A 26,604-nucleotide genomic window follows, 5' to 3' on the forward strand; every position below is an offset into this window, starting at 1 on the left:
TAATTGGCATTAATTCATTATTTTATTTATTAATACATTTATCTATTTGGTTATTGTATATTTATTAATTATTTGCCAGGTATCAGGAACTATTCTGAGGGGACTGCATGAAAAAATTGTTAGCATTCATTTTCTGTTCTTGAATATCACAGTGTCCAGTTAAGAACAGACACGTGTAAAAAATCAGAGCAAGGGCTATAATCCACTATTTTCACCTTTGTCATTCATGTATTTCACATAATATCTGGCACATAGTAAATGCACCAAGTGTTTCATAAATATTTAAGTGCACAAATACATAATATTAGTAGCCAATATCACACAACTTTTCTATACGAGTCAATAAAAGTATAAATAAAACACTTAAAATACATTTAATCAAATTAAATTCTTCCTCAATTTAGTAGGTTCGGCTTAACACTCATTTATGTACCTAATTAAATGTCTAGTTAGCCATAAATATTATTTTCTTTATATACTTTAGGAAGAATTTTATATAGTGATTTGGATAGCTTTTGTTCCTTTAAAAACCTGTACTAATTTAAAATGATGTAATTATTATTTAAGAAAACATGTTCTAGTAGTATGCAGAGATATTAAAATAATTTTACTTTTTTTGTAAAAATATTACTGTAGCATTTACTTATAGACAACGTGAATAAAATGTTTCAGCTGATGGTAGAGAAAACAAATATATCTGGAATTTTACTTTCTCGTGCTCAATTTTCTGCCACATTATTTGCATAATATTAAAAATAAGTGATTTTAAGTAAGTGTGGGCTAAAGGAAAAGTAGGTGGAAATTAACTTCTTTGATTTGATCAGGTAAACAGATGTTAATACATAAATGTATTTACTAAACTGATGATGTAAAATTTGTATTTTTTAAAATTTACTGTATCTAAAAGGAGAAATCTTAGGTGGAGTAAAATGAATGAATGATGAATGGATGGATGGATCAGTAAATGAAATAACACAGTTAAAGATGAGTTGGGTTAATCAAATTAAATTGAAGGACAACAAGATATAATTTGGAGTATTAAGAAAGGGCAGAAACTGATTTTGGATATGAGAAGTAATTCTAGGTGTATATAGCAAACAACTCTTTTGCTTTGTCTTGTTTTCGTGTATTAGTCAATTTGGGCTGTCGTAACAAAATACCATAGACTTAACTGAAATTTATTTCTTACAGTTCTAGACGCGGGGAAGTCCAAGATCAAGGTCTGACAAGGTTTGGTTTCTGGTGGAGGCTTTCTTCTTGGCTTGCAGACAGCCAGTTTGTCCTCAAGCCAGCCAGTTTGTCCTCACATGGCCTTTCCTCTGAGCATGCAGGGAGAGAGTAGGCAAGCTCTCAGGTATCTCTTATAAGGATGCTATTTCCATAAAATCAGGGCCCCACATTTATGACCTAATTTAAGCTTAATTACCTTTTTAAAGGTCTGATCTCCAAATATAACCACACTGATGGTTATTGCTTCAGCACATGCATTTTGGGGGAATACAAACATTCAGCCCGTAACAGTGTACATAATAACTAATAATAAGATACTCTACTTAGTTGTATCATTGCTTTTCCTTTTTCATAAATTCTGCTTAATGTGGTTACTCAGTCTCAAAATAATAAAAAAAATCATTTAGCACACTGAATAAAAATTGTAATATGCTATTTTAAAAATAAACAGTGGTAGGAAATATTATTAATTCCTTCTATATAGTGATATTTAAATCCATTAATATTATTTGAAGTTTATCCTCCCTTAAAACTTTTCTTAAAAATATTAGGAAACTTCCATGAAAACTTCACATCTCGACACAGAATAATATTGTCTATAATTAGAATTTTTATACTAATTCAGAATTTCTTTTTCTTCTTGGAAAACTAAGGAGTTGTCTTTGTATATTGCACTGAATATTTGATCTAGGAACCAACAAGTACAATTTTTAATTCCATATTTATTGTTACGTTTTATACCTTAGAAAAGTCATCTCATTTCTCAGCCTTTTCAGTTAAACAAAGAAGCTGGGCATACAAAGTGTGTTATCTCTTTATTCCCTCATATACTAAAATAAACCATGAATTTACTTTAGATCTTGCTTTTTATTGCTGTTCTTTGCCCTTACTCTGTTCCTCACAAATGCACATTTTCAACAGATAGTTTTTATGGATTCTATTCTGCTCTGATTTTGTTGTTGTTGTTGTTGTTGAGACGAAGTCTTGCTCTGTCACCCAGGCTGGAGTGCAGTAGCGCGATCCTGGCTCACTGCAAGCTCCACCTCCCGGGTTCATGCCATTCTCCCCCATCAGTCTCCCCCGAGTAGCTGGGACTATAGGTGCCTGCCACCACGCCCAGCTAATTTTTTTGTATTTTTAGTAGAGACAGGGTTTCACTGTGTTAGCCAGGATGGTCTCGATCTCCTGACCTCGTGATCTGCTCACCTCGGCCTCCCAAAGTGCTGGGATTACAGACGTGAGCCGCCACGCCCGGCCTCTGCTCGGATTTTTTTAAAGAATCATGACAAAATTAGTAGCCCTGATTGCCTCATTAAAATTACTTAGAGTAATGACAGTTTCAGAATGTGAATACAGTGGTTCAGCTACTGGTTTGGGGTTTTTTTTTAATTGAACTATCCTCTTCCCTAATCTTCTTTCCCAATCAAAAACCTGGGATAACGCATTTATATTTGATTCTTAGACCCTTAGAGAAAATCAAGATTGAAAGAAGCAAATCTTCATTGTATTATTATATTATTCAGAAAACTACAATAATCACTCTACATAAATTATCCTGTGTTGCACATGAAGAGCTTGAGGATTACAGAAATTCACCAACTGTCAGGATAAAAACTCAGATGTATCTAACTTCAAACTCAATGGTCATTCCTCAAACCATACTACTTCTAGAATAATATCTTCTATAAATAAATACCACCTTCTCTGACCACTATTCTGGCCTGATTGACAGTTTACATTTTCTCTTCCTGGTTTCTTTGTCATTGCTGACCATTAAAATTCCCTGCTTTTTCTGGAAAACGAAAGCCCTGCCCAGACATCTGTCATGTCTGGCACCTGATCTCCTTTCTAGCTCTATCAACAAGCAATAAAGAAATACGTGGTTACTCTACCCTACTCCTACAACACCATTTCTTCTAACTGACTTCAGATTAGTACTGATCCTAAGGGTTCTCTGCATCTATGCTCTTAACCACACTATTGTGTCTGTAAGTCTAAGTCTTACCCAGCTATTAATGCTCTTTGGATCCTGGGATGAGCAGCCATATGTAGGATCCTTCTGCGCAGATTCTTCCAGTTTTCAGACAAAATCTTTGCAAATAAGCCCTTGCCTTACTAGAGGGCATTGTGACTTGTTCTTTCCAGTCTGCAAGATGCAGGCAGCCTTCTCAAACATAACCATATTTAAAATGATGATATACAAACAAATAATTTGTTGACATTAAATTTTGGTTTGTCTTGGATATTATTTCTTTATAGACAACCTAATTCGATTGGGCTTTGGTTTTGTTTATTGGATGTATTTCTCTCTGGGATCATTTGCTTGCTCTGAGGATGATGAAAAAGATATCTCCAAATTAAAGTTGGTTAAGCAATGCAAAGTATATGAAAATGTATTTAAAAAAATGGTTTTGGTGCTTGTACTTACACTGAACCCTTTAAATATTTTTGTACTTTTTTATGATATGTAATATGATTGTAGGCAAAATAAATATGACTTTTCATACTCATATCACCTTTGTCTTATTTTAAACATGTAGATATTACTTTATTGTAGGTACATTATTAAAATTTTACAATAAAATTATTGTATTATTAGAAAGATATAGACCCTGTGTTAAGAAATGTTTATTTCAGGATAGTGTAATAAAATGTGATTATGGTCTAATTTGTGCCTTTCTATAACTTCCAATTTTCTGCATGGGGAATAGCTTTCCTTTATAATCAGCAAATAATATGTTTCAATGTAAATAGTCAAGATATATATGAAATTACCATTTCTTGACATAATAACTTGTTATAATATATATTATTAGTGGTATTTAAGACCAACTAACACTTTACAGTGACAAATACTTTTAAATTCGCATTATACGGTTTCATAAGATCTGAAAAGAGATAATAATCTTTGAGCCACCTTAATAGATAAAAATTATAAGCTTCTATGCAGTTTTTACAAAGGATATTTATCTTTATTAGGTAGTGATTTTTTACACTATGCCCATTTGCCAATTTCTTTAGATTTTTTTAAGGCAAATTGACTTTTATATTCTCCAACAATGATAAAGGAATTCATATGGGATATCAGAGAATGGATCTATGATGAACCAAAATGTAAAGGCATCAAAAAATGACTTTCATCACAGTGTGACACAAATGTTACAGAAATTTATTTTAAGCTACATATAGTAAAATATAGAGTAAGTAGAACAAGGCATGTAGGATCATGCAGAGCAAGCAGCACTGTAGAAAAGCATGCATGTGAAAGGACACGGAATGCTCACAGAACCTAAACATTTCATACCTCGCAGGCTTAATATAATTCAGTTGTATTGCTGAAACATATGCTTCCAGTTTGCATTAAAAACTGTATTCATCAAATGAACCGACTATATAAGTTTGCTTTGAGGAGAGAGTTTCAGGTATGCATAAAGTGAATTTAGGTTGTTAATGGACTCAGGATATAGAGCTAGCCAATGATCATTTCAAAATACTTTTCTACAACTTAGGAAGGAGTTGGGAGTTGTAGGTTTGGATAGCTACAACAGTGTTATTTGATTCCACAATTTTTTTTTTATTTACCAAGATGAGATAGGTGATAAAGAGGAAAGAAAATACTTGCATTCTGAGGACTTAAAGAGCAAGAGAAAAATAAATAGGAAACAAAATTGACTGAAAAGTATCTTCCATAAATGTAGAAGCTGTTTTAGCAGAATATGGTGTCTGAACACTAAAAGGAAAAGTTTTCACAAACACAGGTCAACATTGTTTTACTGGCAAAGTGGATATAAACTTTCATCATTCCACACATGCAAATGTGCTATACATTTACTGCTTAATTAGTGTTAATAATTTACGTTTAACATTAAATATTACCTTAGTGGAAATAATCTAAAATGATAGTTGATACTCTATAAAGCTTGACCCATGTCGTTACAGTAAAATAATGTTCACACCAACTGAAGTCACAGATCTTCTAGTACAGAAATCATTGGACAAGTATCGTATTGGTAAAAGGGTGTTCAGGGTCATGTTTTCAGTAACTGTATTGTACTGCACACTGCAGCTCTTGGCCACTAACTCTACTGGGCCCCTGAGAGGGTCCACATTAGAGCCAAGTGATAAGATTTCACGATCAAGTAAAATTATCTATAATTTTATACATAAAGTGCAAAGGCAATTTAAATATATGTTTAACTAGTATGAATTAAGAATATATTATAAATTATATGGAGAGAAACTGGAAGCAAAATTTGCCATATAATTAATAAAAACTTGAATAATGTATGCATTGTTCAGGCTTACTACCAAGTCAGGATCAGTCTGCATACCTTTAGACAAAAAATAGATCTAAAGTTACTAGTCACAAACCATGATGGATAGATGGATTTGGAGAATGCAAGAAATGTGAAGTTACAATATATTGTAAAAAATGTCTCTTTTTTTGTATTGTTGCACTGATAAATTTAGAAAACTAACTTTCCAAATTCTATTAAAGTTAACTAGGGCCTTGGCTGAACTACTGTTACTAAAATAGAAATATATTGAATGGTGCTGGGCGTGTTGGCTCACGCCTGTAATCCTAGCACTTTGGGAGGCCGAGGCGGGTGGATCAAAAGGTCAGGAGTTCAAGACCAGCCTGGCCGATATGGTGAAACCCCGTCTTTACTAAAAAATACAAAATTAGCCGGGCGTGATGGCATGTGCCTGTAGTCCCAGCTACTCAGGAGGCTGAGGTAGAAGAATCACTTGAACCCTGGGAGGCGGAGGCTGCAGCGAGCCTGGATCACACCACTGAACTCCAGCCTGCATTACAGAGTGAGACTCCATCTCAAAAAAAAAAAAGAAATAAATAAATAAAAAATATATTGAATGGTAAAAGCAAGTGTTTATATGCTTGGGTACCAGAAGTAAGGAAAAAAAAAAAGAACTTTCGAAAGAAAGAGCAAAGAAGAGATTGATTTTAATGATATCTCTTGTTTGTGAAATCTATAATTTAAAAATCAAGGCATTTTCCCCTTTCTATTTTATCTAAGGGTTTCTTATAAGAAAAACTATCAAAATGGCAAAGATTAACAAAATATAGAGCTGTATCCTTTTTTTCTTGATAGATATAGATGTATGTCCATTGTCAAATGGATGACTCTTCTTTTTTATGTTATTGGCTCTTATTAGTTCATGCATTAATTATGTTATATATTCATTTAATAGTCATTTAAGTGTTCTACTGTAGACATTGCTCTGAGTTACACCAAAGCTCAAAATGGGGGCCTGTGAAAGACATATTATGCCTACATAATTGAAAGGCTTTTACCTGTGTCCATTACTTTCCTGTGACAAATATTGTTTGTTACACTACCCTCATCCTTCCTGACGATAAGAACCCCAGTCACTGTTTCAGACTTACTTATGTGTGTTTGGGGAAGTTGACAGGGAGTGTGGTTGCCACATAGGTCACAGAGTTTAGCTGTTCTAGGGACGTAGGTAGACAGAGCACTGGTTAAAAGAGCTCCGTGAGCTGTAAAGGGAGGCATTGATAGATGTCCTACCTCAGTCAGAAGAAAGAACAATACATGTGTCTTCTCAGCAAAGGCTGTGGGTATGTTCACTCTAACAGGAAAAGATAATCTGCTGATATGCACTCAGGAATGCTAAAACTGCCACTGCAAAATTATAGCTGAGATATGACCTAACCAACTCCATCTTGCTTCTAGCCTCCAAGCTGTTCTTGTTCATTCCTGGGTGTAGGCTGAACTAACTTTGGGACGAACTTAACTTGTAGTTTATAGTTTAACAGACTTTTCCCAAAACAAACTCCTTCTTGCCTGGTAACCAGACTGCCTTTATAGGACTAACAAATTAGCCACAAGATTAGAAATTATGGTTTAGGGGTCATGCAGCTTGAGCCTACAAGATTCTGACCCTCCCTAAATTGGTCCTAAGATCAGTGCTTGAGACTTTTTGCAGACCCTGGACTTGATGGATCAGCTGGCACCACCCAGATCAAGAAACTGGCTCATCTGATCTTCTGGGCCCCACCCAGGAACTGACTCAACACAAGAAAACAGCTTCAACTCCCTATGATTTCATCTCTGTCCTGACCAATCAGCACTCCCGGCTCACTGGCCCACCAAGTTGACCTTAAAAACTCTGATCCCAAAATGCTCAGGGTGACTGATTTGAGTAATAATAAAACTCTGGTTTTCCACACAGCCAGCTCTATGTGAATTACTCTTTCTCGATTTCAATTTCCCTGTCTTGATAAATCGGCTTTTCCTAAGCAGAGGGCAAGGTGAACCATTGGGCAGTTACAATGCTGTTCCAGAATCCTGGGGCCCAGTGTCCTTGTCAATACTGGCTCTTTTCATTCCAAGGACCACTCTGGGTTAGCTGTTTCTCCAGGTCCTAATCTACTCTCTTTAGGGGCAATCCACTCTACTCCAGGCTGCCTCTGATCACTGGGGCAAATGGGGGAGATCATAGTGATGTCACCCCTGCTCCACATGCCATCTTAGGCCTAGCAAGTAGCTGGAGCCCCTGTCCCAGGCGGCAAGGGGGTGCAGTCAGGGCTGCATGCTCCATGGAACCAGAGGGAGCTGGGCACAGCTGCAACTGCCCAAGTCAGGGTTGTGGACCTGGGCCTCCATGTGCTCTTGGGGTCTCAGGAAGTCTCCCCTCTACCCTTGCAGGCTTGGAAGTGCCTGATACCACTACCTGACTTCTCCCTGCTGTTGGCACCTGCTCTGATCTGAGAGCAATGTGGGGCCAAAGCTGAACATTGTTGCAGTCCAGCTGGGAGGGGGGGGTGCATACACTTGGGGCAGTGCAGACACACCAGTCCCCTGCCACCTTGGTCCCCTCCAGACTTTGGGTGCCGACAGCATGGTGTGAGGGAAGCCAAAAGGGGACTGAGGGCAGCTCAGTGCTGGTGTCCAGGTGCCCCTTGGTGTGAGTATCCTGGGCACTATGGATAGTGGCAAGAGTCAGACCAGCTCCTGGGTGGAAGGCAGCAGGTTCCGGCTAAGGCCCCACCTTCAGGCCAGGGAGGGCCTGAAAACTGGGGGTCAGGCTGCCAGTCCCACAGACCAGTTTCAGCATTTGTGGTGCCTTTTCCAGCCTGCCTATGGCTGCACATGGACCAGTCAGCACACACTTTCTCTTTCCAAGGCCCATAAAAGCTCTGGGCTCAGCCAGAGCAGAGCAGACATTGGGATGACTAGCTGCAGAGAACAGGTACCCACTCCAGAGCCTCCTCTCTACTGACAGCTGGGAAGACAATGGGACAACCTACCTGCAGAGAAGGGCAACCCACTCAAGGGCCTTCTCTCTTCTGAGAGCTGCAGAGACATCAGGATAACCTGCCTGTCGAGAGGAACTACCCACTCCAGGGCCTCCTTTCTGCTGAGAGCTGGGAAGATGATGGGATGACCTGCCTGCAAAGAGGAGCAACACACTCCAGGGCCTCCTGTCTGCTAGGAGCTGAACACTCAATGGGACGCAGTGGCTGCAGAAAGAAGCTATTGGAGCTACCCATTGTGGGTCTCCTCTGAGCTGTTCTATTGCTCAGTAAAGCTCCTCTTTGTCTTGCTCACCCTCCAATTGTCTGTGGGTTGCATTCTACTTGGTCAGAGGACAAGAACTTGGGACCTGTCAAATGGCAGGGCTAAAAGAGCTATAACACGAATGGTTGAAACATGCTTCTTAGGGCCCTGCAGTTCCTGGCATCTCCAAGCTTTCAGGCACCACCACATTCCCCTGTAACAGATGGGGAAGCTGCTTGTGGTGCACTTGATTCAGCTCCTCGCAGCCACTCATGCCAGCACCTAGAGCTGCCCACCTCACAGCAGCAGCCAGCATGTCTGACTGCACAGTGGCCAGACCCCATGCTCGTTCACACACTTCTCATCGCTCCATGCCTGACTTGAAGTCTCCCTTAGAGGAATAGGATACAGGCTGGTAGTGTGAGTTGTGCACAACCTCCCAGGCTGAGTGGGTGGAATGAGCCCAATTGGCCCAAGAAAACTTGGACAAAGGCACCACCAGCCACATGCTTCCAGCCAGAATAGTGACGCCACAAAGATCCCGTAACTCTAAAACCAAAATTTTTTGAACGTGGATCCCATGGAGGGGCATGAAGCTCAATTGCACATGCGTATGTTTCCCCTTTTATAAATATTCACGGTTCCTCCTATATCTTATTGAATATGTATATTTGGCCACACTATTCTGCATACATTTCTGTTCCCTTTGCCTATCCCTCAAAGTGTCTTTCTGGCTTCTGGAAGGAGGCTATGCTTTCCGGCCTATCAGAATGGCGACCCTGCAAGCTGTAACCCTTTATGAGAAATGAAGCTCTCCTTTCCAAATTTATAAACCTCATCATTTTTCAGTTGACATGTACATCACTTGTCTTTTAAGTCCATAAATACTAATCTGACCATGTTGTAGCCTTGGAGTCTCTCTAAACCTGTTCTGGTTTTGGGGGCTGCCCAAATACACAAATTAATCTTTGCTCAATTAAACTCTGATGAAATCAACTTGTCTAAAGCTTTTCTTCTAACAGAAGGCATTTTGAATATGTGTGGAATGATTTTGATTACTAAAATGACTAGATCTTCCATTAGCATTTAGTAAGCAAAGATACGGAGTTCTAAAACCCTTGCAATGTGGACAGCAGACAAGAAAAATTATCCAAACCAGAATAACAAGAATACCCTTATTATAAAATGTTAAAAGGAAAGGGGTTGCTTATAGGAAACAAAAACACAATGACTATTTCAGAGTATTTCTATATATATCATAGTAATTCTTGTACAATGTAGAAAACTATACAGATCACTGTATATATTATAATTTTGAAGACTAAAAGAGGTAGAAATTCACTTAATTTATCTAGCAGAGTAGAATAGCTCATAGAAGCATAAATTTAGAAAAGCTATGGACAAAAAGAGAATATCCTTTTTATTCTTTAGTGTGTCAAACATGGGAGACAGTGAACAAACTTTATTAACAGAAACCTTGTACATTGCTGATCATATTTGCACCATAATTATTTTTTAACTAGATGTACAAAGTAATAAAAATATTAGTTGGTGGAAAAGTAATTGTGGTTTAAGACTGTGAATTTAAGTCATTATAACTAGGCTCAAACATATCTTTATTAATCAAAATAGGAATCATTACAATAAACACATTTTTGCCAATGAGAAATAAATTTGTTTATTCCTGTAACATAAAAATCTGTGCTTTGGAATTTGACAAACTCTTGGAAACCGTTTTCTGTATCCTGTTGGTTGTGGAACCATTTTCCCTGCAAAAAGTTGTCAAGATGCTTGAAGAAGTGTTAGTCGGTTGGCAAGGGGTCAGGTGAATGTGGCAGATGAGGCACAATGTCATAGGCCAATTCATTCAACTTTTGAAGCATTGGTTGCATGACATGCAGTCAGGTGTTATTGTGGAGAAAAATTGGGCCCTTTCTGTTGACCAATGCTGTCTGCACACATTGCAGTTTTTGGCGTATCTCAACATTTTGCTGAGCATACTTCTCAGCTATAATGATTTTATTGGGCTTCAGAAAGCTGTAGTGGATCAGACCAGCAGCAGATCACCAAACACTGACCATGACATTTCCTGATGCACGTTTGGCTTCGGGAAGTGCTTTGGAGTTTCTTCTTGGTCCAGCCACTGAGCTGGTCATTGCCGGTTGTCATATAAAATATACTCTTTGTCACACATCACAATCCAAACAATAAATATTTCATTGTTGTGTAGAATAAGAGAAGACAACACTTCAAAAAAACAATTAAAAAAAATTTGCTCAGTTCATAATGCACCCACTTATTGAGCTTTTTGACATTTCTAATTTGCTCAAATGTTGAATGACCATAGAATGATCAATGTTGAGTTCTTTTGCATCCTCTCACTTAGCTATAAAAGGATCAGGTTTGATGATTGCTCTCAATTGGTGGTCGCTGTCAACATCCAATGGCTGGCCACTGTACTCCTCATGTTCAAGGCACTCATCTCCTTAGCAAAACTTCTTGAATCACCACTGCACTGTACATTCATTAGTAGTTCATAGGCCAAATGCATTGTTAATGTTGCGAGTTATCTCTGCTGCTTTACAGCCCATTTTGAAAAGGAAATTGCTCAGATTTGCTTTTTGTCTAACATCACTGCCATAGTATAAAATAAATATAAAATAAACAGCAGGTAATAAGTCATTAGCAAAAAAATAAAGTAAGAAATACGCATTTAAATGATGTATAACATACCTACATTTATTTAAGAATGTTTTCCAATATCAAGCAGCAAATTTAAACAATACAAAAACCGCAATTATGTTTGCACCAACCTAATATTATTAAAAACATTATTAAGCATAAGTATAGTGCATACCATGTATACAAATGAAATGTTTCCAAGTTTATAAGACATTGAAAAATATGTATCATAATCACTTTGGGAGGTGTTAATCTTTTTAATCTGCCATTTAGTTTTCTTGTCACAAAATATTACTCTGTCATTTTCTATTACTGACAAAATTTTTATTTTATTTCTCCTCTTTTTGTTTCTCTTCTTCAAGAAAAGATAATGTAGCTCTTTATATTATTTGTATTAGCTTCCAGGAGCTAAACAGTCAGCTAATTATTCAATTAACTGTTCCTCATTTACTCCAACATGTTTAAATAACACTGATAGAATGCCATTGCATAAGTTAGATTTGGTGCTGACCAGAGGAAACCATCACCACTTAAAGAACCATTCTGGGACATTAAAAATTAATGAAGTACCAAACTCACTTTTAAGGAAGACTATTAGCAGCTCAGTTGTTAAGTAAACAATAAGTCCTTAAGAAGGTAGAATATACGATTAATGCTTTCAGGTTATTTTTTTAAAGATTAAAAACAGCCCACCTTTCGGATTATGGCTTCTTTGTACACTAGAAGGTTAGTGTTTCTAAAGATGTTATTCTATTTTAGCACATTTGAGTAAACACAGAAAAGAATAAGAAAATTCAAAAGTGTAAATTTAGCACAAATATGATCTATACTATAGTTCCTATATCACAATAAAAAGTAAAGAAAATGGAAAAAAAGCAAAAAAAAAAAACCCTTTAAAACATTGATTGAGGAAAAAACATAAAAATATAGAAGCACAGTAAAATCTTCACCTCATGTTTCTTAAAAACAAGTTAAAGTGGAAAATGTCTTGAGATCTCTCATAAGGTTGAAACTTAATGGTTTCATGTTTTTAATTAACTGTAACTAGACAACAATAAAGAGCTTGCATCTTGTCTCATGGTAAGTTTGGTTTTCTGGATAATAATGGCACACAACCATGAAATGATCCATGAATTTAATATACTTTCTGTATTCTGACACTTTACTCTTATGTAATTTTATATCACATGTATTGTATTAGAATTATTTTTGCATGTTCATTCATTTCTGATAGACAGTAAACCCTTGAGGGAACAGAGTTAATCAGCTTTTAATTTCTTATGTCTAGCACAGTAATTGGCACAGAGAAACTGATTAATCAAAACAAACTAAACTAAAATTTGTAGAACTTGTAATAAGTTTCAGGCAACAGCTAGAATTACTTTCAGGTAAAGAAATGGAAAGTTCTTAAAGTTGTCCAAAATTTGACTGGAATTATGGTAACTCCTATATTAGGTATCACGTGGAAGTTCTGTGTGCTTTTACTTGTGTGCTTGATTTGCTTTGTTAAAAAAATCCAGCATTTATCTTAACTTTAGTTTCAGAAGAAGAAAGAAAAAGATCAAGATAAATAGAATTTAAGCTAAAGAGAAGACTACTGTATCCACACGGAAGTTGGGATTTAAGATTGATTATAATCTGGAAGACAGGAAAAGGGCCCTGAGTATCTGGCAATGGTTTAGTTTGAATGTCAATTCCATAATACATAGACATTTGTTTACACAGTTGTTTTTTCCTAAGCCAAAATAATATATCAAAAGTGGATTGTTGCCTCACCAACATATCATAAAGCTTGCTTTTGAGTTTTGATAATTGTAGTATTTATTTCTAGCTCATTCATTATCATAGCAACATCCAACACCAGTTTCCCAGAAATGGAAACAGAGTTGGCAAAATGTTCATGAGTATTTATGTTCCTCTATGGAATGCACAAAATGTAATATTATCTATTTTAACTACTATAATCTTACTATGAATTTATTATTTATTTATTTATTTATTTATTTTTTGAGACGGAGTCTTGCTCTCTCCCCCAGGCTGGAGTGCAATGGCGCGATCTCCGCTCACTGCAAGCTCCGCTTCTTGGGTTCACACCATTCTCCTGCCTCAGCCTCCCCAGTAGCTGGGACTACAGGTGCCCGCCACCACGCCTGGCTAATTTTTTGTATTTTTAGTAGAGACAGGGTTTCACCGTGTTAGCCAGGATGTTCTCGATCTCCTGACCTCGTGATCCACTTGCCTCGGCCTCCCAAAGTGCTGGGATTACAGGCATGAGCCACCGCGCCCCACCCTCCATGAATTTATTGAAGTTGCCACACAGAGCTTTGATATGTGAAGGACTTTAATGAATGACCCCATATTAAAAGAATATATTTGTCAAATACAATGAACATTCAAATTATCTTCTTGACTTCAATATTTTAAAATGCTTCTTCCTCTGGGATAAAACTGGAGATTCCTCCGAAGGAAGAATTCCGGGTAGGGGGTGTGAGCAAAAGTGACTGTGAGCCAACTCCAGACAGATGTTTTAAGAGGCATTGCATAATTTTTGGCAGATTCTGCTGTTTTCCTTCTGCCACAAGAGTAGCATTCCCAAAAGAAGCATCTCCTTGTTCCTAGACCCCACAATAAGAAAACCTGTGGAGTAGCCAACCTGCAGCATGCAGCACAAGAGTGAAATTATTCTTGCAAGCCATTGAGACTTTGATTGTTCATTACTGATAAAGATAACTCTGACTGAAGCTGGATTCTGTACATCATGACAAGAAGGTCTCACTTAAATTGTATTAACATGTTCCCAACCTTTACTAGAAAGAACAAGGGCATCAAGTTATTTTTTTCACATGATTTTTCTATTTTCATCCATTAAAAAAAAAAAAAGGATGGTCATTTGAGGCCCCTGCAGTTAAAATAAGGTGATAGTATTATGGGATATGCATGATAAATCCTGTCTTCCCAGAAGTATGAGATTTGCATTCCTTTATGCACATGATATATTTTAATTATTTTTTCTACATATGGTCTAGTTTCCTTCCTTACTGCCTGCCCTCCTGCCTTTCTTTTTTTCTTTCTCTTTCTTTCTTCCTTTCTTCTAATTTTTTTCTTGGCTTACTTATGAGTAGATTGTTTAATTTCCAAATATATGAGATTTTTGTAAACATCCTGCAGTTTTTGTTCTCTAATTTAATTCTTTGTTGGTAAGAGGATATGTCAGACTTTTGACATTTCCTTTATGGCAACATGTAAAGACAAACTTGGTGAATGAACAATGTGTGCACTTGAAAAGTGTGGATTCTATAACTGTTGGATATTCTGTTTTATAAATGTCAATTAGATCAAGGTGGTTAATAATATTGTTCATATGATTGTGAATTTGCCTTTTTCTTCTTTTATTTTGTTAAATTGTATTTCATATAACTATAATATAAATAATATAATATAATATATAACTATAATATAAATAATCCAAGCATTATTTATTATTAGGTACATACATATATATAATTGTTAGCTTTCCTAAAAAATTGGTACTTTTATAATTATAAAATATTCTACTTATCTCTGATAATCTCTGTCCTGAAGTTGAGTTATCTGATGTTAATATAACCACTCCAGCCTCTGTGGATTATTGTTTGTCTACTATATCTTTTTCCACAGTTGTATTTTCAATCTATATTTTTATGTTTAAAGTGCCTCTCTTGTACTTAAATTGCATACCTTTGATGACTGCTTTGTCTGTGGCTTTTTTCTTGCAAATCACCGTATTTTACAGTCACCAAATTATACAGTGTGGTAGCGTTAACGATTTAAAATGATATAGTAGAGAAGTCAGAAGTCAAAAGTAAGTATGAAGTATTAGTTGTTTTTCTTTCTCTTTCTTCTCTCTCTCCTTCTCTTTGTGTGTATGTGCCTCTATTTCTCTTATCAATATGATTTTTTTTTTCCAGGAACTTCATAAACTTAGAAAAAATTCAGGACCTTGAAAATAAATTAAAACTTAGGACATTGAGTACATAAATATTTTGGCATAGATGCAACTGTCACTAGTTGGTAATGTAATAATTCAGTTTTAGGCATTTGACCATATATTTATGTAATTTTATTAAATTTTAAATCGGTGATAAATATTGTCTACTTAAATATGACAAAATATTATATATGTGTATACATGCATAATATCACCTATGTACATCCTCCTGTACATTTTAAATCACCGCTAGATTGCTTATAATACCTAATAACAATGTAAATCCTACGTAAGTAATTGTTATACTATATTAGTTTTTATTTGTATTTCTAATTTTTGTGTTGTTATATCTTATTTTTTTTAAAGCATTTTTGAACTGCAGTTGGTTAAATCCATCAATGTGTAACCCACACATATAAAGGTTAAATGTAATATTGCAGTAGGCTGGATATTTTATTTTTCTAAAGTGATGACTTTTCTTCTGACTTTGAGGTTAGAAACAAAGGCATTTCTTTAAGTAATATTCATGTTTCAAAAAATATTCCACTTACTATTTACCTCAGAAAGTGCTGCTGGATAAATATGCTTGAATAAAATCATTATGTTGTGAGGTTTTATTAATATTATAACAGATTTTGGAAAAACAGACATGACTGTGAAATTTCTCATTAGCTACTTTGTAATGTTATTTATTGTTGAAGCAGTCTCAAGTGAATTTACATTTAACTTATGCTACCGTCTTGATAAAAAGAATAATATATTCAAAGCATTTTCTTCTTTAGATGTTCTAAATACAATGTTCACCATGTAGTTCTTGCATACGTCAAATTAGAGGTTAGTTTTCCAAAATATATACTAGTAATTAGTATTGGCAACGCAAGGAAAAGTGAGGGTTTTTTATCGAAATGGCATATTCACATAAAGGATTTGGATTTAATAGCTCTGAACATAAGTCAAAAATGCAAAATTTTACAGATAACTAATTTCACTTGACTTCTCATACTTTCCAAGGTATACTTCATTTAATTGTTTGCTATTATTTTAGTTTTTGTAGGTCCACACTATTATATTACCCTTTTACAAGTTAATAAAAGACTTTTATACACAAATTGATGAGGGATATCTTTATTTGAGAGATCAATATTGCAGTTATATAATTATTTACATTGTTTCCTGAGACATTACAAAATAATTTTTTAGCTAACACTGTAAAAATACTTTTACAAACCCAATCTTTAAAAAAATTCTTAGATTCAATAGACATAAAATTAATATGTGAAAATGCTATGAAATGTTTCATTTCTATACCTGTCCTGCTTGGAACATGTCGTTAATACTTTGGGAATAGCTCCAATCCACGGGTCTTAGAAAAGTCCTAGGATATAATGATTTACAAAGTCTGCCTGCTCACTTAAATCACCCTCCAATATTAAGTTTTTACATATGTTTTAATAAAAAGATTATTTATACTTCAAGTTATAGCATTATCTATCTTCTTATGGATTTAGTGTTTTTTTTTTTTTTTCAGAACTTTCAAATTTACACAGAATACCTAGAATTGAATTATTGTTTGTTCCATTATGGTGATCTTCGACACTATGAATAACAGATTTTCTTATACTTGACGTTATCAAATTAAATGATTGGCTAAATAAGTACAAAACTTCAATGAAACATTTGAATAAAAAAACAAAGAAAACCCACCCAAGCTTGCATTAAAGAGTAGAAGACAGTGTTTGGGGAAAAAATTCTTGAGTTGCTAGTGTCTGAAGAAATGTGTTTTTGTTTTATTTTAAACTTTTATTTCTGGTTTAGGGGTACATGTGCAGGTTTGTTATATAGGTAAACTCATGTCATGGGGGTTTGTTGTTCAGGTTGTTTCATTACCCAGGTACTAAGCCTAGTACCCAACCGTTATTTTTATTGCTCCTCTCCCACCTCCCACCCTCCACCCTTAGGTAGGTCCCAGCATCTGTTGTTCCCTCTTTGTATCTATGTATTTTTATCATTTAACTCCCACTTATAGGTGATAACATACAGTATTTGGTTTTCTGCTCCTGCATTAGTTTGCTAAAGATAATGGTAAAAGAGTATGTTGTAATGGAGTTAGGGTAATTCATGGCAGGAAGAAATTTATTATTGAGTACCTGAGGGCTTACCTTTGAATAGGGAAGAAGTTGAGGACCCTACTTCACTTTGATGTAGACAAAACCATAATTTAGCATAGTGCACTCAAAAGAGATATAAATGTGTATTCTACCGAAGGTACAATTTGAAGACTATGGTAAAACTCAATTCTCAGAGAAGCCTCCTCAAAACTTTTCCAAGATTTCTCCTTGACACGTATTTGTACAATTTAGAGGACATAATTTCTCAGCATGTGATGTGTATATTTTTGAGTTTGATTGCTTCAATGTTAACTTAAATAATAAATGGAGTTATATATGTATATCTGGAAATAAGAGGATGGAGGCCACAATATGATAGAAATTGTTAAATATTGTTTTCCAATTGAACAACAGACCAAGCAGAACAAATGTGTGAACATTTGACTACTGTGCTTTCGGTCAGCAGATCAGAAAAGAGAACTGAAAATGTCTTTAAGTATTTCAGTTCCAAAATGAATAATTACAACTCCAAGTAGAACCAAAATTTAATTACATAAAAATATTCCCAACTGGATTCCAGATCAAAAGACAAATATCTTTATAACTGGTGGTACAAGTGCTTCATCTATCCGATTTAGAGTAACAGATCAATAGAAATAGAAAGTTTTATAATTATATATTTCAAACAAACTTCTTTTCTTTGTTTTTATTTTTTTCTACTATATTAAACAGACCTTTAATTCAGAATCTTCTTATACAATGCAATATGTTTCCAAGGAAAACTACCTTTCTAAAAGACAAGGCACTCTAAATTCCTTAAAAGGAAAAAATAGTATATCATTCTAATGTAAGTACATCAATTGAATTATAACATGATATGTGTTAATGGCAATAAAGCTATTATTAGTAATGACTATTTTATTTTCAGTAAAAATATCTTAGAGGCCATTGATCAAACATGATCATTATCAGCATTCCACATTAAGAGAATGAACATTCACGACAGAAAATTATAAAAATGCCCCAAATATAAAGTATTTCTATCTTACAAACTAACATACGAAAATGACTTTTAAATCACTCCAAACCACTTAAATTACTTTTTAGTGTCCACTTCACGCATTACATTGTAAGTTCATTATCGCTGAGACTTATGCTTTGCTGAGTGCAATATTAACATCTAGGAAATAGTCTTTCAAAATTTATGGTGGAATCTATTTGATGACTTACTGTGAATATTTTACTAACAGATAACGTAAATCTAAGGGTTTTAAAGTAGTACAATTTCAAAGTAGTAGTTTAGACAATATTTAAATTAGATTAGTAAAACTTTAAGAATAAAAAGTGTTCTTAATAAAAACTTATTTTACATGTTTTTCAGATTTCAAAATATTCTATTTTCTCTTCGATTGAGAAAAATAATTCAAGTTTTCTAAGAACTGGTTCACATTGTCCCTAAATCAAATAATTAATGTTAAACCTTCAAATTATCCAACATCATATTTTAGTTTTATAAAAATATTGTTTATAAGAATAATGTAGCATTAAATAATGTGTGTGAGTCACTGGAATAACAAGTAAACATCTACACTTTTCTATTTATTTCTCTAAGCAGAAATGGAAAATGCCATTATCTAATATTTATCATCCACCATCATAATCTGTATTAAAGAGGTAATTGGTGACAACTTATCACTAAATCAACAAAGTTTCTTCTCACTGTATTTATAGTGTGGGTGCATGTATTAGAAGCAGAATTATCTCATAAACTGTTGCCATTGTGGTGTGATACTAAGGGAAATTTTGGAAGATTCTCCAAAACTGTCTTGCTGCTTCATTGGAAACAGAATATAAAATTCACTATGAATAGATTTTTGTTTTGCCATTCAATATAATATTTTAGCAGGATCCAGAGCACTGGAAAGCTGGGTATTAATCAAGGTTTTTTTATCCTTAAAAAGTCTATTACATTAAAATACGGCATTTTTAGCTGAAGAATGTTATTGACTACATTGATAAACAATTGAATGAATGTGAGGAGATATTTTCACAAGCTGAAACAAAAAATAAATTAGTTTCTAGAATGTTAACAAACTATTAAAAACTCACAAGAAAAAAACAGCCACTCAAAAGAAAAAATATTAGAAGATACGAACAGGGAATTTTTAAATCTAAAAACTGAAAACACTGACAAGAATATGACACGATGACTGAAAGTCATTACTGTAGTGGAATGACTGGTGGGCCTTCAAAAGCTATATCTATATCCTAACCCCTGGAATCTATTAATGTGACCTTACTATAAGGGTTTTGCAGATATAAATAAATCCAGGATCTTGAGATAAGATTATCTTGGATAGCTGGGTGACCTCTAAATCCAATGACAAGCATTTTTATAAAAGAGGCGAAGATACATGAACAAAGAGGAAAAAGCCATGTGAGGGAGGCAGAGATTAGAGTTACACAGCCACAAACCAAGGAATGCTTGAGCCACCAGAAGCTGGAAGAAACAAGGAAGGTTGCTTTAGTCATGAGTTCAGAGAAAATGTAGCCCTATTGACCTCTCAGTTTTGTACTTTTGGACTAAAGAACAATGAAGAAATAAATTTATACTGTTTTAAGCTACCCAGTTTGCAATCATTTGTTTTAATAGCCCTAGGAAACTAAAACAATTGGTGGACAGAAAAAAAATTTAAAATAACGAGGAATAATTACACATATTAAACTGAAAAAAATAAAACTCTAGAAAGTTCTAAGTGTTAACAGTAATGTAAGGGCATAGTAATCCTTCTGTCTATCTGATTGGAATGAGATTCCAAATGACTATACTAGTTATTTGGAAAGCAATATCCCATATACAGATGACTCATATATTCAAGTTCTGGCTGAATGTCCTAGGGAATGTTTACATACTTCCCGAAATGGACATGTATAAAGATGCTTGTTATAGCTTTGTTTAGAGTGCTGCAGGAAGTGCAAAGTTGGAGGCAACATGAATATCCATTACTGGGATGCTGGAGAGAAACAATTCAGTCTAATGTGGGTGATATAGATAATGAAAACACTGTACATTCTCTCTCTCTCTAATATACATACACAGATATATGCATGTATATTTTAATGCATATATACACATACACATATTCATACACATATGTACATACATATTATATACACTTACTTAGACAACACAATGTGTAAGAATATATTTACGTGAAAAAATATGGATTAAACACATTAAAATGCTTTCCTACATGTTAGATAAGTGTAGATAGATGGTGGTCGTAAGAGAAAATGAATGAATCAATGTGTTTAACTGAAAGAGGCCCCTGAATGCACAAATGAAAATAATACACAATGAGCAACTGAATATTATGATTAACTTAACCCTCTGCATCTGAGGTCTTTCTTCAAATACAGTATAGTCATGTATTGCTTAATTATGGGGTTATACTCTGAGAAATGAATAATTAGGTGATTGTGGTTTCTGAACATCATAGACTGTATAAACTTAGATAGTATGGCCTACTAAAGACCTAGGCTATATGGTATAGCATATTGCTCCTAGGCTACAAATCTGTTCAGTATGTTCAGTATGTTAGTACTAAATACTGCCGACAATATAGCACAACTATGTTTGTATATCTAAACATAGAAATGATACAATAAAAATATGGTATTATAATCTTATAGGACCACAGTCCCATATGTGGTCTGCCATTGTATGAAACATTGCTGTGTGGTGCATGACTGTAAATATATACCTTAAATTCACTGAGTCCTTCTGTACACAAAGCACTAATGTATATAATTTATTGATGACACCAGCAATTAAATATTTTTCTTGGCTTATAATCCAGTGAAAGATACACATAAACAGGAGTATATTAGAGAGTAAATTGTGATAGATGTACAAGGAACAGACTTATGTAAATAAAGAAATGGAAACATTAATTCTAAGCTAGTCATTGGGAAGATTTATGGAAGAGTTATAATTTGAGCTGCACCTTCAAGACTAGAATAATCTTGAAAGGTTGGGGGAGAAGAGAATGAGAAAAATGTCAGATACAATTTAGTGTATGCCGTGTTGAGAAGTGAAAATACAGTAGGGTCCACCAGCTGGATTAAAGAAGAAAATCAGAGCTGAATTGAAGAAGAAGAAGCAGGTGAGCAGCAAAAATAAGGTTAGCATCTTATTTGAGATGTTGGTGTATGTTGGCCAAGAGCATCATCTGTGGTCATTTTCTACAACTGCCATTCAGAAGGACTTGGCTAGATTGAGAGATATTTATTCAAGGGGATGGGGGGTCAGAAAAGTGTAGAACAAAGACAGTAATCTAGTACTAAGAATCAAGTTCAAAGTGACAGGCAATGCAAAAAGGAAAATCAAAGCAAAAACTGAGGACCAGGTGTGGGATAAGATGTGTCCTAAGCATAGATTTTGTTAAGAATGTGGCAAAATAGAGAGAGACTTAGAGACTCACATCAGTAGATATGTGAATAATATTAGCACATGCCTTAATACCTGAAAGAGACAGGCATATTTGAAGCTACTGCGTTTAATAATGAAAAAAGAGGCAGAAGTGGAAAACATTACTGTGACAGTGAGGGGAAAGGTGGTCACAAAACCATAGGCTGGGGGTCATTAGACCAGATCTAGCATTGTTTGAATATTATTAATCAACTTATAGCCATACAAATTACAGAGTGCCAGTCTTTAGAGATAAACCTGTGTTGGTAAATTCTCCACTGGGCAAACTACCAACTGGCAAAGATTTATAAGACAGATTTTCTATAAATCAACAATTATTAAATATCAGAAAATTATATTGAAAACTCAATGTCTTATATCACTAACATAAACAGAGACTGAAACAACTTAGGCAAGAAAAAATATTCATTTTAATGTAATTCAATGTAGAAAACTAATAAAGCCCTGGATGTTTCAATATGTTTAAATTGCTTTTTATTAATCTCACTGAAGAAAGAAAAATTTAATTTGAAAAGATCATATGTATGGGTTAAACTATGAGTTTCCATCTATTTAACAGAATAGTGAAATCTGTGAAAAGATGTATTTTTATGTGTTTCAGTGCCAAAGAGTTTTGGTTTATTGAAAACTTCACCTTTCAGGAAATTCTTTTTTTTTTTTTTTTTTGAGACAGAGTCTCGCTCTTTCACCCAGGCTGGAGTGCAGTGGCGCGATCTCGGCTCACTGCAGGCTCCGCCCTCCAGGGTTCACGCCATTCTCCTGCCTCAGCCTCCCGCGTAGCTGGGACTATAGGCGCCCGCCACCTCGCCCGGCTAATTTTTTGTATTTTTAGTGGAGACGGGGTTTCACCGTGTTAGCCAGGATGATCTCGATCTCCTGACCTCGTGATCCGCCCGCCTCGGCCTCCCAAAGTGCTGGGATTACAAGCGTGAGCCACTGTGCCCGGCCTCAGGAAAATTTTTAAAACTAAAAGTTTTCCAAAGAAAGAGACTTCTTTGCAAAAATAGAATGCAAAAGTAACAAATTAAGGGAGCGTTAACATTTTCTATACATAGATATGTACAATGGTTTTCATTTCAAAGTCATCTTTAACAACAGTATTTGTAAGGTTTATGTGAAGAGTTTCATAAATTATCTGTCTATATCCCTACCTCCCTACCTAATAATCATCTGCAAATTTAACAACAGTGAAAACTCAATAGGAGTTATTAATTTGCTGAGAAATGGTTACTCTTAATTGTAAGAAATATAATTTAATAAAATGAGTTTATGTGTGACATTCTAATTTATCTTAATTCCTTGATTTTTTCATTTTTATTTTTAAAATTTATTTTATATGTAATAAATACCAAATAAGTTAAGTTTGGGATTTTTTATTTCCTTTGAACATAGTAAGTGTATATTTGCCCAAGAAAAGTAATCTATCTTTTATGCAATTTATTTACTCTCAATTCAGAAGTATGAAATATATATTATATATAATATTAAAAGTGTTAAATATATCTTTATCAGGCTATATCTGAATAAATAAACATTTACTAGATTATATCTTGTATCAATTTAATGCAAAGTATCAATCTGGGTTATCCAGAATATTTGAGTTATACACTTACAAATACATTTAGGTGGATAAGTATTTAAATAATGGAAACAAATGAATACATATGAATAAATACTTAATGTTATATATGTTTAGTATATTTGTTCATATATCTATTTGTATTTATGTATGTATGCATAAATTATGCATATTTATGTATTGTGTCTTTCACATATCTATTTATATTTATGCACACATGCACATGTACTCATGTGTCTATAACTAGAAAAAACTATGATTTATCACAGTTAATTATTTGTGTATTTGTATAAAAATGTATGCATATATTTCTAAATATTGTATTTGTTGTGTGTAGTGTATCTCTCTCTAGATAGATTGATAAAAATAGATATATGTAAATAAGTATACATCCATTGAGAGACAGCTTATAATTATCTGAGTAGATATTTTTCATTATAATCATATCTATTATGAATTATAGTCATTTCTAGAGTTACATAATTATGAAACATATTGTAATACTTTTGTGAGAATAAATAATTAAATTGTCATTTGGTATTTAACAGGATCCAATACTATACAGCTTTATATTATAAGAAATATACTTTCATGTTTATTTTTAATAGTAAAATTAATAATATTATTTCTTTTTAATATAGTATTCCTGTGGCCTATATTATACTGTAAAAGAAGCCTTGCAGTACAAATGAAATCTCATGTTTTTCTATATTTTAATTGATATTTCATATGTTTGTGTGTCCTGCATTAAAAATTTGATCCTAGAAAAAAAAATGTGTTTGACTCTCACACAGCCATTATAGAAAACATTAACCAGAATTTTAAAAATTCTGCCCCTATTTGTATGTCATATTTGGAAAAATTTATATCATTTGAGTTCAGCATTTTGCCCCAGAAATGTGTATGTTTATGCAGTGTGTGTGCAGTGTGTCCGTGTGCTATGCGCGTATGTTTGTGAGTCTATACTGTGTGTCTATGAGATATGTGTGTCTGTGTGTTTATATTACTTATTGATCATATAACAAGTCAGTAACACTAGACTTTCTTATATGATATGCAATTTCAAAATTTAAATATTTTATGATCCTAGATATTTTAACGTTTTATAAAATATTACTATTATACGTTAATATACTATAAACATTTTGTAGAATATTGGGTTATAAAAGAAATTATATGTTGATGACTAAAGTGAACTAATTGGATAATAAAATCTAAGAGTTTGAAAGACACTCAATAACTCATTTCTTATTTTATTTTATTAATCTCCAATTCCTCGTCAGAGTGTTTATTCAGACTCTTCTCAAAGATTGCTATTGAGAGAAACCACATAATTTTCCAAGGCAGTTTATATATTCATTCTTTTGCTGTGTTCCAAATGCTACTTTATTTTGACTGTAAATTTACATCTGAGATTATTTCAAACAATAGTAATCATGTATAATTTTTGTTTTCTCTCTTTCACATGCTAATCTTGTAGTTATTTGCAGAGAGTTGGCCATAGATCCTCAGACCCTTATAATCAGTGCCTAAACGCCATATCCCATAAACAACAAATATGATTCTATGGAATTTGTCCTGTCTTTTTTTCTGATTATCTCCCTTTATTTGCAGAATTGCTGATGGGTGTTGTCAGTAAATTAACAGAAGCTCCAGGAGTAGAAAAGTGATGTCAGCCAGATGGCAGAATAGGAAGTCCCCAGTCCTAGGTCCCTCACAGGGGAAAAAACAAAAAAAGTACTAATTATTCATAGATGAGAATGCTTTCGTGAGAATCCCAGAACCTAGAGGAGAGATTTCAGCATTCCAGTAAAGCATAAAAAACAAAAGAAACCACCTTAATAAGGATAAGATAAACAGTTTCACTTTGTCACTTTGTCTGCAGTACTCCTCCCAGCACAACATAACATCAAGAAAAATCCCCTTGGCCCACAATTTACCCGGTAGAAAAGAGACAGTGAGACACACATCCAACTTTCATAGCATTTGTGGGCACTGCCTGAGAGGCCCACTTCTCTCATGCCTCATGTGGAACAGCGTGGGAATTGGCACAAGTAGACCATGTGGGGAAAGAGGGAATACAAAAAGGCGCAGGGGCTCACAATGGCCCGTGTGCATTATCTGGACGATAGCCCCACATTGTGGCCTCACTTTACCAGGGACTTTGATGGTGGCCTTGACAGAATGAGATGACCCCCAAAACACCCCTGACCAACTAGGGAGTGCAACTTGTGGCCCTGTCTCACCAAGAAACCCAGCCATCAGCTCTATGTGACCAGACAGCCAGAGCAGCAGCCTCTTCCAATGGCAGAAAATAGCTAGCAGCCTTGCCCAGCCCAACTTGGTAGTCCAGCCTGCAGCTTCAACAGGACAATGAGCTCAATCAGCATCCTTTATCACTGGCAGAGCCCAGTCAACAGTACTACTTCGCTTTGAACCCAAGTCATGAGCCCTGCCCAAGCCAAAGCACAACTAATGAATTCACTCAACCAGAGCCCAGTCAGAGGTTCTCTCTGATCATGGAGCCCAGCCACTAGCTCCGCTCTCTGCAACTGTGAAATCTTGCAAGCAGTTCCACCCAATTTCAGAGTCTAGCTGGTAGCCTTCACTGATCAAAGACACTAGCCAGTAGTCTCACCAGCAACCCTTCCCACCCTTGGTGCTACCAGATGGCTTACCCAAAATCCCAGCCTGGGCTGACTAGTGGAGATTTTTGTCTGGTAAAACTAAACTGTAAAGAAAGACCGGAAGACATGACCACTTCCTCAAATATACGAACATCAATGTAAGAATACAAGGACCTTGAAGAATCAATAATTATGACACCACAGAAGGAAATTAATACAACACCAGTAAGTGACTCAAAAGAAACAGAGATATTTGAATTGTCTAAAAAAGAATTCAAAATAATTCTTATAGAAGCTTAGATAACTACAAGAGGATATAGAGAAGCAACTAAATGAAATGAGGAAAACAATGCAAAATTAAAATTTCCACAAATAAAT

The sequence above is a fragment of the Nomascus leucogenys genome, chromosome 21 (assembly GCF_006542625.1).
Source record: "Nomascus leucogenys isolate Asia chromosome 21, Asia_NLE_v1, whole genome shotgun sequence".
Classification (NCBI taxonomy): Eukaryota; Metazoa; Chordata; class Mammalia; order Primates; family Hylobatidae; genus Nomascus; species Nomascus leucogenys.